This window comes from Protopterus annectens, chromosome 9.part0, assembly GCF_019279795.1.
Source record: "Protopterus annectens isolate FY-2018-M chromosome 9.part0, PAN1.0, whole genome shotgun sequence".
NCBI classification, from domain to species: Eukaryota; Metazoa; Chordata; order Ceratodontiformes; family Protopteridae; genus Protopterus; species Protopterus annectens.
In genome coordinates, this window is record NC_056743.1 from 789,320,051 (window position 1) to 789,339,122 (window position 19,072).

The 19,072-nt window shown below is 41.7% G+C and overlaps 1 protein-coding gene across 3 annotated transcripts in view; it reads right to left on the reverse strand.

Annotated features, from left to right (window-relative positions):
* Positions 1 to 19,072, reverse strand: part of LOC122811531 (calumenin-like) — a 289,748-nt gene that overhangs the window by 222,734 nt on the left and 47,942 nt on the right. The window lies entirely within an intron of this gene.

Sequence of the window (19,072 nt, forward strand, 5' to 3'; positions counted from 1 at the left end):
AGCAGTGGCATATGTGGGGCCAGCACATTTTCTCGGACCTTTAAGTGTGCTACCTTCTGGATGACTGTTCCACAACATGGTGATAGTCCAATACCACTGCCTGGACTAGCAGTAATAACCTCACTGATTCATACACTACTGAAGGCAAAGGACAGTACTCTGTATCCCTTTCAAATACTGGAGGATTTCTATGAAGCATTACAATGTTTTACTACATTTTGCTTTAAGTTCATTCCTGGCATCAAGCCAATCACATCATCATCTTCTGTTTACCAATCACCTAAACGGCATCTTCAGTGGTAGAAATACAGCCATCACTAGCAGTTACCAATGAAAGTCTTAAACATAACTCTCTCTGGCTTCTACATGAAATGTTGTGGGCCAGGCACAGATTCCACGGTACCACATGCAAGCCACTAACTACAGCTGGCTGAGCCTTAGAAATTTTATATGCTGTGGGTTGCAGTATCCTAGACCACAATCCTAAGCCAGCTCTGTAATAACTCACACCAGCACTCCAACTCAGAAGAAGGGAACAGACCTCTGGCTGCTCAAACACACCCCCTGAGATGGCACTACAGCTCCCGAGGTAGGGTGCTGGTGCCTGGATCTGTAGTGCCATCTCAAGAGAAGGCAACAGACCTGCTGCTCAAACGCACCGCCTGAGATGGCACTACAGCTCCAGGCACACCAGCACCCTACCTTGGGAGAAGGCAACAGACCTATGGCTGCTGAAACGCACCCCTTGAGATGGCACTACAGCTCCAGGCTCAGCTGATGAACCCAGACTACTGTCTGCACACACTGATCCCATTATCAGCAGGAAAGATGCAACATAAAATGTTCCTTTTCTGTCACTTCTTTCTATCCCTTTGTAAATTCAGGCGTACAGGCTGAAAGTACTATAACTTTTGTTTTGGCAACCAGCTTTTCTTACTTGTGTAGCTTTTTCTTTTTACTACAAAGGAAAAGCTTATAAGGCATCCCACTCTTACTATCTTTGTTAAATGTAGCATAGTCTTAACTACCAGCATTGGGCAGAGCACTGAGACAAAACTTAAACTCTGTACACAATTCTTTAGAGGCTGTATTTTTTCCCAAAGGATACTATTATTCATGGACTTAAGTGGCAAATGACTCCACTTAAAATAATTCACAAACATTAGCACAATTACTTCAAAATGGAAATGTTTTTAAATGTACAGCTTGGAAATATGACCAAAAGGTCAGATATCAAGACCAAAGAAGCTCTTTAAGGCAGTCAAGACTAAAGTCATGAAGTATACAGCAGGTTTACAGCTGTAACCTTTGCATCCTCCTCAGCTAGTGACAACTCTGCTGCATGGAGTGGTATGTTCATAAGGATATACACCAGTCAATACTCTAGATATGAACTTCTGTATATGCTGAAGGTGTCCGAGATCAAAGTTAGAGGCCAACTTATTGGCTATTGCTGTACTCTAGGCAAAAACTATACTAATACTTGAACAAGTACAACTAGGTTCTGAGATGGAATTAAGTGCCTAATTTGGATAGAGGTTTCACAGATTACTTAAGAAAAAAATGTACAACTCTTGTTACCTTGTCCCAGAATGACAGGATAATATCCAGAACACTGTCAAAGTCACACACTTTAGCTATAAACTCCAGCCAACCATCCCATATAAAATATGGTGCTTTTGTCTTGATAGCAATGAGCCTCAAAATTACTATTTTCCAGCCATCTGAAAATGCCCTCCATAGAATCCTCAATATTAGAATGAGCCAACCTAAGTACCAGAGGAGAAAGATAAAGCAGTGTATCATTTGAACAGCAACAATAAAATCTAACCTCTGCCAATGTACTTGTTTAAACATCTGACAAAACTTGAATGCCCACAACACTTTCTTACCAAGAAAATCAAGGGCCTAAATCATAAAAACTATGTAGACCATCTCAAAGCCTTGTCCCTCTTTTTGGGGTCATGCAGGCTTCATCTCTGCTTGAAGTACAGAACCTCAACTGACTATCTTGTCAGACCTACTGCACCTTTGCATGTCCAGTGGAAGCATAAACACATGCTCAGGTAAGCAAAGTACTTTCTTATATTGTTCATATGTAATCTGGATGAGTGGATAGGTAACCTCCAATTCACTCTGTTTTGCATCCTTGCCCCTCATAGACAGAGACAACATGTAAAAGTTCAGTTCATTTCTGGCTTATTCATACTTAAAATATAAGAGCTAAAAAACTTTATGAGAATGTATGGCTTGGCTTCTAAAGAACCTCATGGATTAACAGCCTAGTACGTACCTATGAGCCAAAAATCTGTGCATTCTGCAAAATTCTAGGCAGGTGAAGGTATGGTGTCCTCCCTTAACCATCCACCCATACAAACATTCCTGCTGAGTGCTTTTAAAGGCTACAAATTGACATATATAATGAAGCTGTTAGAAACTCACACCTGTCATTATTCTGTTCTCCCAATCCCTTTGTCAAGTTTTTTAAAGGCCCTGCAGTGTCACCTGGTGGAAGAGATATGCTACATTTCCTAATATTACTATAGGACTCTCAACTGCCCCAGTAACTGGAATGTTGCCATCGTTCAGTTGTCTTTTGTCTGCAAATTAACAGGCAAACAATACAGGTGGTATTCTGTTCTTACACTTAGCCACTGGGGTCACTGTGTAATCTGCTACGTCAATTACCATAATAAAAGAACAGATTTTAAAACAAACTGCACAAACTGTAATACTTACATATATTTAAATCTTAAACATTTTTAGAAATTATAATGTTTTTCTGAAAATTTATTCTTGGTGTAAATGGATCCTGTTTTACGGCTATTTATTGTGATTTATTTATTAGGATTCATTTAAGGCATGTTGTTTTGAGTGCATGAGACTTTAAGTAAAGCTGATTGTTCTTGGATGCTTTGCAGGATGCAACAATTTCATTGGTGGATTTAAACTGCTGCATTTACTTAGGACTATGTCTGATATCATGTATTATCTGATGATGTTCCTAGAGAGGGATGGAAGTGCTTATCGGTGTTGCATTCATTTTATTTCAAAACAGTGTACAATAAACTTATGGTTTTATGGCCTGGTTTTATGTTATTTTGAGCAGTACCATCCAGAGCTCCACCCATCCATTCATAAAGTCAATTACCATGCCATACTACAACCTCTTCCGCATGCTTCATGGACATTGAGTAACCAGCATCTACTAAGGTCACTAAGGTCATTGGTAAACAGAGTCCATTTATTAGCATTGTGACACACCAGTCTTCCAGCCAAACAAATTATTTTGCTACAACATAAATTAATACCACCATACAAAAAATAATTGCTTTGTTTTTTTCTTATCTGGGCTAATTCATAGTTAGGCACATACACATTTTCAGAAGTGCAGAGTAACTATTAAATGTTCGTTTCTTGACAGGTTCTGTGTTCAAATTTTTTTAAAGTCCTGTATTCATGCCTGTGATAGAAGCTGTGGTATTACATGTCAAGTACATACGTGATTTCATCACCTTTGACCTATGGTTTACTCCCAGTCACTGGTCAATACTGTCATGTAATAACACTGAAGAATTGGCACCATCCTAACTGACAAAAGCTACATCCCTACATACTTTCCCTAATTGCAAGGAAATTCAAAAGCCAAGACCAGTTGAAGGGACAGCTCAAGAGGGAGGGAGGGTATTCCTTACCATCAAAATGGTTCCTCTTCATAGATCAACTGATAAGGTAAGAATATATAGCTTACATTCAACATCAAGGACCCCCTGTGATGAGGGTGACAGCTGAGATGAATTCCAAGCAGTAATCCACAGACACAGCTGAGGCCTGGTTGATTACACCAACAGTAGCAAGAAAGGTTAAGTTCTAGGGGCAACAAAGCAGAAAGCACCGGACTCTGGAGCCACATAGAACATTATAATGCTTGGGAAAGGAACCTCATAAGCTCAAAGGGTAATGGGCCAGATCTGCCAAAAGAAAACCAAGGAAACACTGGAGGCAGATAAAGTATAGCACATGGGGCTGTAGCCAGGTTCAGAAAGTTGAACCCAGAAGGTAAAGAGAGTTTGAATTCTCACTTGCAAAAGCCTCCACTCTATGACTGCTACATAAGCCACCAAACTTTCTGTCCAACTAGACAACAATTTCAGGTACAGGAGCCACCAAATAAAGTAGCATTATTCCATAGAGCCAAAAAATGAAAAGATATTCCCTTTTGCTGCGGTGAACTGTCCAATAAATAATCCACAAACCAAAAGACAGCTGGTTGACCCAAGCTAACACTGTGCTGAAAAGCAAATAAACTGTCTGTGCAATCCAGTAATAAAAGTTCTGTTAAAACCCAGAATTTAATGAAAAAAATGAAATAAAACAAAATATACAATCTGAAGAAGAACTATTCAAAAGCACTTAACGTTGGACAAGGGACTTAATTTTTATTATTTTTGTTCTTATTTTGTTTTATTTCATTTTTTTTCATTAAATTCTGGATTTTAACAGAACTTTTATTACTGGATTGCACAGACAGTTAATTTGCTTTTCAGCACAGCGTTAGCCTGGGTGAACCAGCTATCTTTTGGTTTGTGGATTCCAGAGCCAGGGACCTTTCTTTTTTCCCAGTCCCTGCCCCTGCAAGGAGCTGGAACAAGAAAAGTTCAACTTAGGGGTATTGACCCATCTTCTCAGGGGAGTTGGAAAACAGGAAGGGACATTCCTCCCTAAATGGACTAAGAAGGGGCCCTACGCTGACAATCCTGAGCTAAGTATCTAGGATCTCTCACACAACTAGGACCAACGTAGCAAAAGACAGGCAAGCCCGTCAGATAAAATATTAAATTCCCCAATGGGGATGTCTTCAGGAAAGGGAAAAAGGTAGTGTTCCTAAATAATCCAGCTTCAGTATTGGCCTGTACTAGGAAAGAATGGCAGGAAACTGCCAGATCACCTAAAGTGCCACTGAACCCCCACAAACAGGCTTCCAGAACCTCATGGACTTAGGAGCAGACAGGATGTCACATGGTGAAAAACATGTACACAACAGGTGGAAGGCTTGCTTACAACGTAGGGCCCTTCTAAATTTAAACCAATCCAGAGGGTTGGAGAATCAGAGTAGACAAGACTATGACCAAGCACAACAGGAAACATTTTGCAGGAGCTTTTGGGGCAATACCTATGGCCAAGCCCACGGCAAGATGACTGAGCCATGACAGATCAAAAAGAAGAATTTGCCCCCCCCAGGCCATGAGGCAAGGGAGGTTGCCAGAAATGGATTAAAAAAGTCCTTGAACCAGACAATGAGACATGTCAGTAAAATATGGGCTCTCCCCATCCACCAGAGGGAACATGACACAATGAGTTCCCCAAACATTCTATTGTCCCAAATGAAGGAATGGGCTGAGATGTCTGGAAAGGGGGAAAGGCTCATCTCTGGAGTGCTCAATCCATGGAGACCTAGTCATGCCTGAAATTCAGATGCCAGCCCATATCCTGAAGGGTGGTTCCAACAGATTATCAGCAGGTTCTCATTTTAGGTATCATAAATGCTTATGGAGGAAAACCCAGAAGGGAATTAGTTTTTAAAACAAAAGCTTGCATCTCCACACATGGGAAGGCTGAAGCAACATTCCATTTCACTCAACAGGGAACTGCTCAAGGATCACCTACTAAGCCAAGAAAAGGAAGGCTCCATCAATCTCTACATAACAGCCAGAAGGGCCCAAAACCCAGTTTAGAGGTCCAAAAAACTAAGAAGGGCCTAAGAGCAACTCCCAACACCAGCTATTGCCTAACTAATGGATGAGGGACCACAGAAGGGATAGATTTACATCTGAGTTCAATGGAACCAAGTTAAACTTAGACCTCAACCCAAAACCCAGCACTGAGAGGTCTGAGCTTGTGAAAGGCACAGCCCAGCCAGCTTAAGGTGCATAGGGATGCCAAAACACCTTAAGGCAGAAGGAAAGCATAAACAAGTCTAATCTCTCCATTCCAAAACTGCACAAGGCCTGCAATACACCCTGGATGTGAAGTCCATATGACCCTGGTAATTAGTAGGGGGATGGAGCAGCCTTTACAACAAGCACAATCTTTCATCCTAAAAAAGGACATCCTCTGAACAGCCACCCAGACGGTCCCTACAACCCAGCATGGCCATATGGCTTTAATGCAACCCTTGAAAAATGAGAGGGTGGTCCTCTTGGTAACACCTTCCCCAAGAAAATCAGGCAGAATCAATCGCCTATACTCCCTTAAGGGGATGCATGGAAACATTTAATTCTTCCAAGCTTCTGCCACTATTGGCTTGCAACAACAATGACTGTAGAGTCTAAGGGACTTAAACTCTGACTGACATGGGAAATCCTTAACTAAAATGAAGGTGTGAACAGCAGGAGACCTCTGAGAACATCCCTGTAAAGACCAAGCTAAGGAGCTGCCTCAGTGCCAAGGAAAACCAGGGGGATCTCATTTAGCCTACAGGTGAAAAAAGAATAGATGAACTCCAGGCAATTAAGCCTGGGTCTGCTTCAATGGATTCTCATTGGCTAGCAATCTGAGGGAAGCAGGATATAATTAAAAAATACCAGCAGGACAATGGCACAGGAAATCTACAAGCAAACCCCATCTTGGCAACCTTGACGGAAGGTTCTCCCAGTCTAGTGGACCAGGAGAGCCACTTGCTGAGTGACAGAACCAGAGCCAAGGCCAAAAACAGGACACCAGCTGAAGACTCCTAAGGGTGCCTGAATAGTGGGGGAGGTCAAAGGATAGTTGGCCTTATGCCTAGAGGGTCACCTTCCTTCTCTGGAAGTGCAGGAATATAAGCAGTAAGTGGTACAGACCCCCCCCTGATGAAAATGGATCCTATCTCCCGCAAAGGACTGCACCAAGCAGCCTGACCAAAAATCCCTCTCTTTTCAAATAAAGCCTCTGGACTCTAACCCCTGCTCCACAATCTCTCTCCTGTTAAATGTAGCACCTAGCAAGGGACCACTCAGATATCCAAAGGGGATATCCTGAGCATCATCATTCTGCAGAAGCGCACAGTGCAGGCTGCCACCTTAGGCAAAGCATTTACTGAATACAAGACACAGTTTAAGTGAGAACCCACTAGAGGAGCCTCAGATGGGCTCAAGGAAAGAGTCTCCCCGATCCTTGTAGACAAACATTCCCAGCACCAACTGTAGCAAATGCACTAACTAGAGCAAACAGATACATAGAGTTCCAACCTGACAAAGGAGTACACCTCCCTAGCAGACATGTCCCACAATATGGCCATCCTGTCATCTAACTCGGAGGAAGCAGACTACAGTCTCAATGATTGCTGGACATTAGCAGATACCTTAAGGTATTATGGTAAGATATTCACTGAAAACTACTGTTGGCCATTACAAAGCAGACCCTCTTGGAGATCACTGCAACAGAGTAAGAATGCCTCCAAGTTCCAAGATGACATTTAAAATGACTGATGAACACGGAGTCCAACAAAGTCACCCCCAAGAAAGAACCTGTGGCAAGAATCATGCACGACCTCACAGACAATACAGATTTCCACATGAGAAGTCATTTAATAAGTAGTTCAAGGAATCAGATGCACAAACTGCACTACATGTCAAGCAGAGTGCCTCTTTGGACCTCTTCAAAAGGAACCTTGACGATTGGATGGGAGAAAGGAAATTCACCCCAGGGATCACGTCAGTCTCCCTGCTAGACAGGGGTCCAGGAAAGTAAATAATGTGGGTAGAAATAGCCAGGGAATTGTTATGGCTAGGCTTGTATAGGCCCTAGGGCTGATAGCCTAGTACCAACCTATGAACAAAAAAAATCTCCTTCTATTCTATTAATACTCGTAGCATCCTCAACAAAGTTAGTCTGTTTCATGCATGGCTAGCAAATCATACCCCTGATGTCATCACAGTAACAGAAACCTGGCTTAAACCCCACAACCTAGATAAAGATATTCTCCACCCTGGCTATAACATAATTCACCTTGACAGTAACAAAAAGGGTGGGGGAGTTGCCATAATCTATTCCAACTATCTTACTATTTCTCACATTAACCATTCTATCCCATCTTTCTCCCCAGCAGAAACATTGGCAGTTAACCTAAAACTAAACAAGTATGAGACAATTACTATAGTAGCCACATACATCCCTCCAGGGGACAATATTCCATTACTGGAAAACATTCTGTCCTATCTCTCCTTAAACATCCCTAATGAAACTATCCTCCTTGGTGACATAAATATTAAATTGGCTAACCCTAAATAACCCAGATTCACCACATAACAAACTTATATGGATTTACCCAGCTCATTATTAAGCAAACACATTTTAACACCCATACCACTAATACCCTCATTGACTGGATACTTGTCTCAGCTCGTTCTAAATACCATAATCCAGAAACCTTTGCCAGTACTCTGAGTGACCACTCACCCATAAAGGTACTAAGATACTCAACCCACCTCTAAACCACACAGATATATTACTAGATATAATCTATCCAACTTTAACCCTGAAACATTCAACACTCTCATAGCTAGTGTGACTTCCTCACCCAGCTCCCCCTAGATGAAGCTGTTATTGCTTTCAACTCTACTTTTCTGGATATCGTAAACTCATTAGCCCCACCTCGTGAAATTAGGACAAAAGCAACCTTATCTTCTTGGCTAACAAAAAACACAAGAACTCTCATGAAATCTAGAGATAAAGTCCTGGAAAAAATGACTTCAAACTAAACCCCCAAAAGACCTACAAAGTTATAAAGAACAAAGAAACCTGGCCAAAAGGCTTATCAATAGACACAAAAAAGAATTCTACTCCAACCCCCTTCCACTCTAAAATCAAACCCCCAAAAATTCTGGAATGTTATCAAATACTTCATCCAGGAAACCCTACCCTACCTTACCAAACCCTACTCCTGAAAAGACATCAGAAGAAACTGCTAACACCTTCAATTCTTACTTTGTTGAATCAATATCCAAACTCGTTAACTCCAATAGCTCCACTACAACTGACCCAATAAACCAAGCTTCCTCCTCAACAACTACTCCTCCCAAAATCTTCTCCTTGAAGCCTCTCTACAACCTACATTTGAACCCTACTCTCCAAACTAAAACCCTGCTCAGTATCTGCTGACAACATCCCATCATACTTTCTTCAGGCAGCTGCCCACTTACTCGCCCTTCCCATCTCTATCATCATAAACCGCTCAATCTCTGAATCCAAAGTACCATCCATCTGGAAACATTTATACACCTTGCCTATCCACAAAGGTGGTAACTCCACTGAAATCTCAAACTTTAGACTTATTGCCATCCTCTCCCATCTGTCAAAAGTTCTCGAAAAGTGCATATATACTCAAATCATGGATTATCTCTCTCAGGCAAACCTACTTACCCCAACACAACATGGTGTCTGACCTAAGCATAGCACATATACCGCACTTCTATCCTTTCTCCACACTATCTCCCTGGCCAGAGATGACCATAAACTTATCTCCTGTCTCTTCCTCGATCTCTCAAAGGCCTTCAATACTGTTTCTCACTGTCTACTATTAAACAAACTGTCTAACCTTAACTTCTCTCCTGTGACAGTGGCTTGGTTCAACAGCTACCTAAAAGATAGATTTTAATCAGTAAAATGGGACACTGCTTTATCTACTCCCCTTCCAATACAAATGGGAGTCCCACAAGGATCCATTCTTGGGCCACTGCTTTTCAACATCTTTACAAACCTGCTCTATACTTCCTGCCCACTTTCCTCTGTTATCCAATACGCTGATGACTCTACAGTCATTACAATAGCTAACTCTCCCTCTGAACTCTTATCAGCTACCCAAACATCCTTTAACTCAGTAGAAACATGGCTCTCAAACAACAAACTCATCCTCAACCCCAAGAAAACAAAGCTCCTACTTTTCCTTCCCAAAACATGCAACCATATAAAGTCCTCATTTACTATCCTGTCACTTAATAACACTCCTATTGTAGTTGAATCTAGCTCAAAACTACTGGGAATCACAATCGATCAACTAAAATTCGACCTCCACGTAAAAAAATGTATAAGGAATGTTGTTGTTGTTTGTCTTTCGGCTTTTTCCTGGTAAGGGGTCGCCACAGCAGAACTCTGGTCCGCTAATGATTGGCAGTAGATTTTTTTACGAAACGCCGAGGTGCAAGCTCGACGCCCAACCTTCAACGAAGGCACACCCATTTACGCATGCATGTCTTTCGAATGCTGCCAACCGCAGGGAGGACATGCAGACTCCACACAGAAGGCAATCCCAAGCCAAGCCGAGAATTGAATGGGAGAACCTCTTGCTGTGAGGTAACAACGCTACCGCCGTACCACCGCGGCAGGAATACTCACTTTAAATTAGGCCTACTTTATAGAAATAAATAATTTCTCACCCAGGAAGCTAGAATAACCATCACTCATTCCTACCTTCTTCCCTGCCTAACATATTGTTCACAAATCCTTACTAACCTAAACTCCTCTCTCCTCACTAGACTTGAGACCACATACCACAATGTAGCTAGATTTGCAACTCAACTTTCCTATAGATCTCACCACTGTCTCTCTCAAGATATTTAAACTGGCTAGAGTTACCTCACCTGCTCCTTCTCTCCCAGCACCAAACCATACATACAATTCTCTACCAACCATCTTTCTGTCCAGCCTTACACACCATCATCTCTCACTATACTCCCACAAGAAGCCTCCGAAGCTCCTCCCAAGTCCTCCTAAAAATCTATAAGCCAAAATCTAAAGCAGGGTGTAGCCTATACAGCTATTATACCTCTATCAAATGGAACAAACTTCCCTTCGATTTTCGAACACATACACCCCAAACAGTTTAAACTGTAAAAGAATATTTTACCAGGAAATGGATCTGCCAATGCTCAAATCCACCCTGAAAACTCTCTATCTCTCTCCACTAATTAATAGCTTTTCCCCCTTCTCTCTGTAACTTTTATTCCTTCCTAATTGTTTAATTGTAAAATTTAACATTCAACTCCTATGTTGCTTTTCTATTCTAACTACTACTTTCAAAATGTGCTCTGACTTTTATCTGCCTGTTTTCTCCATTACATAATTCTATGCATTATACTAGTATTTATGACAAAATGTAATCTGTACATTCTCAAAATTCTCCTGTAGCCTGCTAACTGATTTGCCTTATTCCATCTATATAATACTTGTTAATAATGACAAACTATTTACTGGAGCTTTTCTCCCTGGGTCTCTGCTGAAAAAGGGCTTCGGCTCAGTCAGACATTCCCAGTCAACAAATGTAAAATAAAATAAAATACAATAAATAAATAAATAAATAAATAAATAAATAAATAAATAAATAGTGAAGGTCTCCTCACTTAACTCCAAGGGAAAACAGTGGAGGAAGATGTGTGACCTCAGACTGTTCCAAAACCAGGGTATTTAACGACTCACGTGAGAGCATGCGCGAGGACAGCGAGTTATGAAGGAAGCCAAAAAGACTGTTGCTCCTTGCATGACCATGCAACGAAGGTGGCTCGTTAGAAGAAGCCTATACCAGGCATAATGCTAACATCAGACTGATGTCCACTAGAAAGAAATTCAACATTCGCAACTCAAGCTCCCCACAAAATTCAATTATTTGATCTCTCACACCTGAGCTGTGGATCCTGGCACAGGCTCACCCAGTTGCTTCTCCTCTATCAGGACTACACAGAAATTGAGCCCAGACAGAAAGTTCCAGAAGACATGCTAGTACCTCCAATCCAAGACCAGGTGAACCAAGAGAACAAACCCAAACAGAAGGTCCAACAAGGCCAATCACTTCAGGAAAGTGATGCAACACCCCAGCATTTTAAACTTGGGGTGTCACTTCTGTTGCAGCTGTCACATGCCTCAACTATGGAGGACTAAACAGAACTAAGCCTCCAATAACTGTAATCCCCCTCTCCAAAGAACCCAAAAGGTGGCAGAAAACATGGAATTACCTCTGGGAGGACTAGACCCCAGCCAATCCCCTGAGCAAAAAAAAAGTTTAAAAACCCCAACCACTCACCAGACATCAAAAAGAACATCTGTCTGCCATTCTCAGAACAGAAAAAAGGATCCAGACCAGTTTTCATTATACAATTGCAAAAAGGGCATGTGAATGCAAGAATGATTACCTGTGACAGCAAATATCATGATCCAAATTGTGTAGGCAGGAAAACTGTGGGGGGAATTAATCTACTTAGACTCTCAGGAGACACACAAAAAAACAGAAAAACAGTGAATGCTGGTGTGACACCTGTGTACTGGCCCAGCAATCAAGGAGTCTCAGTCCACATCACTAACACCAGTGAGGGGCATCCATATAGGGAAAAGATAATAAATACACACACAGTAAAGTACAGTTTCCTTTAAGAGCACACAGAGGTCACATTCAGTTTGGGGCTGGTTTCTTCCTTTCTCTCCTGGTCTCCAGTAAGACTCCCCACTGGCATAGCTATAGGGTCCAGATCTCAGCCTAGTGGGCAAGCTAAAACATCCAGCATCCTCTCGGTCCAACTAGTGCTTCGTGTCCCTGCCCAAGTAGCTAACACACACATGCACTTTGAGATAAGAGTTATACAACCATACAGACACTCCTGGGGAAGGCTGGCACAGGTTCTCCAACTGTGCCCCTTTTTACCCAGACTATATGGTAGAAATCACTGCCACCACCCAGCTAATATTTATCAGCTACTCAAAGGCCCTTATGAAAGGATGTCCAAATATTACTGTGCTATATTATTATCCAAATGGTAAGTGCAGCCCAACAGTTAAGACTTATTTGGAGTGACTTGGTACAGTATCAATATATACATGTAATGAACTCTTAGAGCTTAAATTATCTCTACACAAAACAGGCACAGTTGAAAGCTTTAAAAATATTTAATAATAAATAGAAAAAACACAGTACTTCTTACTATACTGTACTAGCCAAGAGTTCAGAGATCACAGAGAAATGCTTATAATAATACAGTAGAATAGTTCTGACATCAACACAGAAAAACACTTGGACTAATCTTCCTATTTCCTAGCTATTTCTAAGAGAAACACTAAAGTCTAAGATCCTACTTACATATAGATACAGGCAGTGCTGGTGATGTTGGATGTTCTCAAGACAAATGCTCTAATGCTCTCATTCTTTCTGTCCTTAAATTGATAACACAGTATCACTGATTCATTTTAGATTACATCACTACATTCTGGTTCCCAGGCTAACAGACTCTCAGAGGTTAATAGCCCCTTTGATCTTGCAGCTGGTCAGGAACCAGAGTAATAAAAGAAATTATACATGCAATTTCTAGCCATTAACTCTGGCCTCAAAACAATAGGCAGAATTCCTTCATCCAGACATATCTGAGTTTTGACATCAAAGAATTGACTTGTCAACTTGCCCGATGTTAGTTGCACATGGATGATCTCAGAGGTATCATGCTGCGTCACTAACCTGGAGGTGTAGGTATCCTTGATGAATATGGATACAACCCCTCCTTGTGTTTCGGTCCGTGTTCTGTGGCCGAAACGTGTGGTAAGAGTTGTAGCCTGGTAGTGCTGGGGTGCTCTCTGAAGCCTTGAACCAGGTTTCAGTTACTGCACAGATGTCGATGTTCTCCATACTGAGGAGTGATTCGAGCGCGTGCATTTTGAGATTTAAACTCCTGGCGTTGAGTAGCATAACCCTCAGTTTTTTGTTAATTGTGCTGTTTACGGAGGTGGGTTTGACTTTTGAGCCTTGCCTAAAAAAGGCACTTTGGGGGCAGCAAAAGCCTTGGCCAGTATTTGAAAGCCTAGGGGTGACAGGTGCAAGTAGTCTCTTGCGAAGCAAAGCAGCTTATCGAGCATATCGTCCCAGGCTGACAAGACACTGGATCCCCTTTGAATGACACCAGAAGCTTAGCCAATTGTTGAAATTGATAATTTTTTCTTTATACTGAGGTATCATTCTTGGTGAGGGCAGGATGCTACACAGGGTCAGGGTCATACCAGCCTGGGCTACATGATCAGAGAGCTCTTCCATGTCTCTTTTCATGTAGTCCAGGGAGGTATGTCTCAGGTCATTCACACCAACATGAACAATGACAGTCATATTTGTACTTGTTCTGGAGTGACCTGAGTGCTTGTGTTATGTGGTGGATTCTGGCTCCTAACAGGCAGCCAACAGTAACCTTCTGCTTGTCCAGCCTAGTGAGTGGGATGTCAAGTGTGCCTGACTATAGAGTCACCTATTACTAGTCTGTTAGGTATGTTAATTCACCTTAAGGGCTGTGATTGTGCGGCACACTGATTTTGTGTTATGTGTTGTCTGGTTTGTGATGGGAAGTGCAGATTGTTTGGGTGTCTGTTACAGCAGAGTGCACTGTTACATTTTTGCAGTTCCACATTTAACACCATTTTTCCCATTTAAGAGAATAACCCGAAAGAAATTGTGATTAAGGAGAGTTCTCTATGCAATTTGTAGCATATTTACCACCCCAAATCCCAGCTATTATCCATGGGAAGAGGTAATATGTTCAAGCACAATGTCAGCCAGCTATGCTCTTTTACTTGTTCTGTATAGTCTGCTTATGACTGCAGTCTGTTTTATAAGCAAAATAATAAAGTACAGAAGAAGAGAACTTTAACAGCATATATAAAATTATAAAGGTCCAAAGAAGGCCTGCATAAATTGTACATACTACACAGTACAATGGTCATAAAACACATTATCTAGGCAAATTAATGTCCACAAATCACTACTAACAGACTAGGCATAAAATTAGGCACACAATAACGTTCAACCCTAACAACTGTGTGTGTGTGTGTGTGTGTGTGTGTGTGTGTGTGTGTGTGTGTGTGTGTGTGTGTGTGTGTGTGTGTGTGCACCATATGCATGGGGGCAGTGGTAGGGAACAGCATCATCAGTCAGAAGGGATGAAAATGCTCATGTAGTAGAACAGCTTTACCTTCAAGTAGATAAATGTGAGCCCGCACACACACACACACACACACACACACACACACACACATCATTGCAATACACAGCATACCTATCATAAAAGAAAAACTTGCCACTAACCTAACTAAAAAAACATTAAATACAACCTACAAGGTATATTACTATTGTGGGTAGTGAAGAAAATGATCCTCCACCAGTCAAGCACATCATGTACCCAATATCTGAATCATTCCACATAATAACATACACAGACATCCCACACAATGCTTAACCATAGTCATACACAATGTAATGATCCCCGGTCTGTCCTGATGAAATCCACATTTATCCACCCATAAATGACTTGATCCTTCCAAGAGCCAGACACCTTCACAGCAGTTTATGCATACTCTACTGCATTCATTCTGCCATGCAGCAGAGAAGCTTAAAAGCTGGACATGTGGGTAATATGCATTCTTCACAGGTTCATAGCTGATTATTTGGCTTATGGTGCAACAGCCTTTATAAGCCTAGCCAATAATAATACGCAGGATATGACAATATTACAGCTTAATTCCCCAGAATTGGGATAGGGTAGTATCAGGCTATTGGGTGTTAGAGCCCCGATTAATTTTACAGACTGCCTCTGTCCATAAGGGAGAGAGGGCAGTACCCCTGGTGTAAATTTACAGTACCCCAACCATTTATCCAATTTCTTTTTGAAGAGTGAAGGATGGGCTTTGTTTTATGAAGATGGAAAGTTTATTCCATACACAAGGTAGTCTTTGAACTATGAATCCGTCTCTTCAAAAAGTTCTGTAAGAGTCACAAATATGGTTCAGGTCCATGGAACGGGTAACCCTTGTATAATTTTTCTTGTGATTATTTGACATTTGCATCAGAGGATGCCTTGTAGGTCAGACACAAGTCACCTCTCAAAAAACGATAAGAGATGGAGTAAAGGGATATGGACTTTATTCAGTCCACACAAGACATGTGTCTTACGTTTTGTATTTTTTTAGTGAGAAACCTCTGGGACCATTACAACTGGCGTTAAGTGCCTGGTTAGGTACCTGCAGAATAGAGCATTGTATGATTATGGGCCTGATGACGGCTGAGTACAATGGTATTATGACTTCATTTGACCTTGATACCATGCCTTTACTTATAAGCTGAGCCACATAGAAGGATTTCTTCACTACCATAGCTACCTGGTGGTCAAAGTTTAAGTTATTATCTATCTGTGCTCCTAGGTCCCTCACCGTTGGGTCTACTTTTAGGTGTGTGCTATCGATATTATAATTTGCAGGGATATCTGATTTAACGAAGGCTATGATTACACATTTTTAGCATATAATCTCAGATCATAGTTTTGGCATCAGTCATTTGCCATTTTTAGGCCTGTTTGCCCAATACCAAGTCTATATTAGATTCCTGCTGTTTATGGAGCCTTCGTTAAATTACTAGTCTCCCATGAGGACACAAGTGCTTATCAGCAGTTGAATTCTGCTCACCAGTAAGCCATTAGACCTCAGGAATCTCTTAGTGTTGTTTTTAGCTAATTATTTGGATCTATACTAGTGATCAGCAGTATGGTTTCATGCCGGGAAAGAGCACTACAGATGTGATGTTTGCTCTTAGAGTGTTGATGGAGAAGTAGAGAATGTCAGAAGGAGTTGCATTGAGTTTATGCAGACTTGGAGAAAGCATATGCCTAGAGAGGAGTTGTGGTATTGCATGAGGAAGTCAGGAGTGTCAGAGAAGTATGTAAGAGTGGTACAGGATATGTACGATGGTAGTGTGACAGCAGTGAGGTCTGCGGTTGGAGTGACGGATGCGTTTAAGGTGGAGGTGGGGTAACATCAAGGATCAGCTCTGAGCCCATTCTTATTTGCAATGGTGATTGACAAGTTGACAGACGAGATCAGACAGGAGTCCCTGTGGACTATGATGTTTGCAGATGACATTGTGATCTTTAGTGAGAGTAGGGAACAGGTGGAGGAGACACTGGAGAGATGGAGATATGCTCTAGAGAGAAGAGGAATGAAGGTCAGCAGGACTAAGACAGAATATATGTGTGCGAATGAGAGGGAGGATAGAGGAATGGTGAGGATGCAAGCAGTAGAGGTGGCGAAGGTGGATTAGTTTAAATACTTGGGGTCAATAGTTCAGAGTAACGGTGAGTGTGGAAAAGAGGTGAAGAAGAGAGTACAGGCAGGATGGAGTGGGTGGAGAAGAGTGTCAGGAGTGATTTGTGACAGACTAGTACCTGTAAGAGTGAAAGGGAAGGTCTACAAGATGGTAGTGAGACCAGCTATGTTGTATAGGTTGGAGACAGTGGCATTGACAAAAAGGCAGGAGCTTGAGCTGGATGTGGCAGAGTTAAAGATGTTAAGATTTGCACTGGGTGTGACGAGGTTGGACAGGATTAGGAATAAGTACATTAGAGGGTCAGCCCAGGTTGGAAGGTTTGGAGACAAAGCCAGAGAGGCAAGATTACGTTGGTTTGGACATGTGCTGAGGCGGGATGCAGAGTATATTGGGGAAAAAGATGCTAAGGATGAAGCTACCAGGTCAAAGGAAAAGAGGAAGGCCTAAGATAAGGTTTATGGATGTGGTAAGAGAGGACATGCAGGTGGTTGGTGTGACGGAGCAAGATGCAGAGGACAGGAAGAAATGGAAACAGGTGATCCGCTGTGGCGACCCCTAATGGGAACAGCTGAAAGAAGATGATGATACAACTGGTATTCGCTTTGATTCTTGACTACTGCTCTGCTGTTTATTTCACTGGTTTGATTCTGCCATTCAGCAAGTGTTTTACTAACATTACCACTGCAGCTATGCTGTCTCTATGCAACTATGCTGTACTAAAACTGCTGCTATAAATGTAACTTAAATCTAATTGACTTGGTGTTGGCATTAGAAACAGTGTTTACTGATTTAGCACTGCAGTTGTGTCTCTGCTACTGATTCAACTGTACTGTTAAGTGTTCATTTTACTTTTTCTTGTATGCATAGGATAGCTGGCTGCTAAATGTATTGAGCATGATTAATTAACTTGTTTCCAAACAAAGTTATGGCACTGTGATATTTTCGCTGTTGAAGTACTCTCAAACTGTTACAGTAGCATTTGTTCTCCTGCTAGCTATTGTTTCTCCCCTGCTCTCTCCACTCTATCCTCAGAACTGTATCTTTTAACACCCTCCTATCTCCTCATCACTTCCTTTAACCTATCTTTGTCTCACTCTACTAGTTCCACCCTCTCTTTTTCTCTCTTCACAGCACACTCGGGCAACTCTGCAGTCTGCGGCTACCACCCCACCCATACAGTCTAGGAAGGAATCAGTACTGCAAAACTAAACCAAGGATATACTCTTTGAACCTGAAGAACAGAGTCAGTCCACCCAGGCATTCTACATGTATGTGTTATGATGGTGAAGCTTTAACATTAGCTGTGTTACTTAGTAGTTCTCAGCATGCCAATAATACTGACTGTTTGAGCCTTGTGTCCTCCCCCCACCCCAGCTTGTGTATTAGTCCTAACTGTCCACTAGACAGTATACACATAATTCAGGTCCTTCCCATTCTCTGTGATTAAAAATTAACCCTCAAGCAGCTCTTTCAGTGCTGTTTGCCTTAGTTTTGTATCACCTGAGCCCCACATGTTTATTTGCATCTCTATACATTCCCCTTCATTGCTAATGTATCTCCCTACTCTAATATGTGCACAAACTGACTACTAATAAGCAAGTCAATGTGAAGACTCACTCCCACCCTTAATAAACTTTGCTGTCTCTTATCTCCTTCACTTTACAAGTAGAGTTTGTATTACTACTCACCCCCTCTGAGGTCTTCACCGATAGTTTTCTATTGCTTGCCTATCTGGTTTGGCTGGTTTCTTTGCACTGCACCTGATTCACACTCTTTTTGCTACCCCCTACCCCCAATATTAAGTCTATATTAGATTCCTGCTGTTTATGGAGCCATCTTTAAATTACTAGTCTCCCATCAGGACACATGTGCTCATCAGCAGTTGAATTCTGCTCACTGGTAACCCATCAGATACTTATCTTGTGATCCACAGCTTGGAGGGGTTTAAGCGCCACTCCGTTCGCCCATGCTATGCATGGG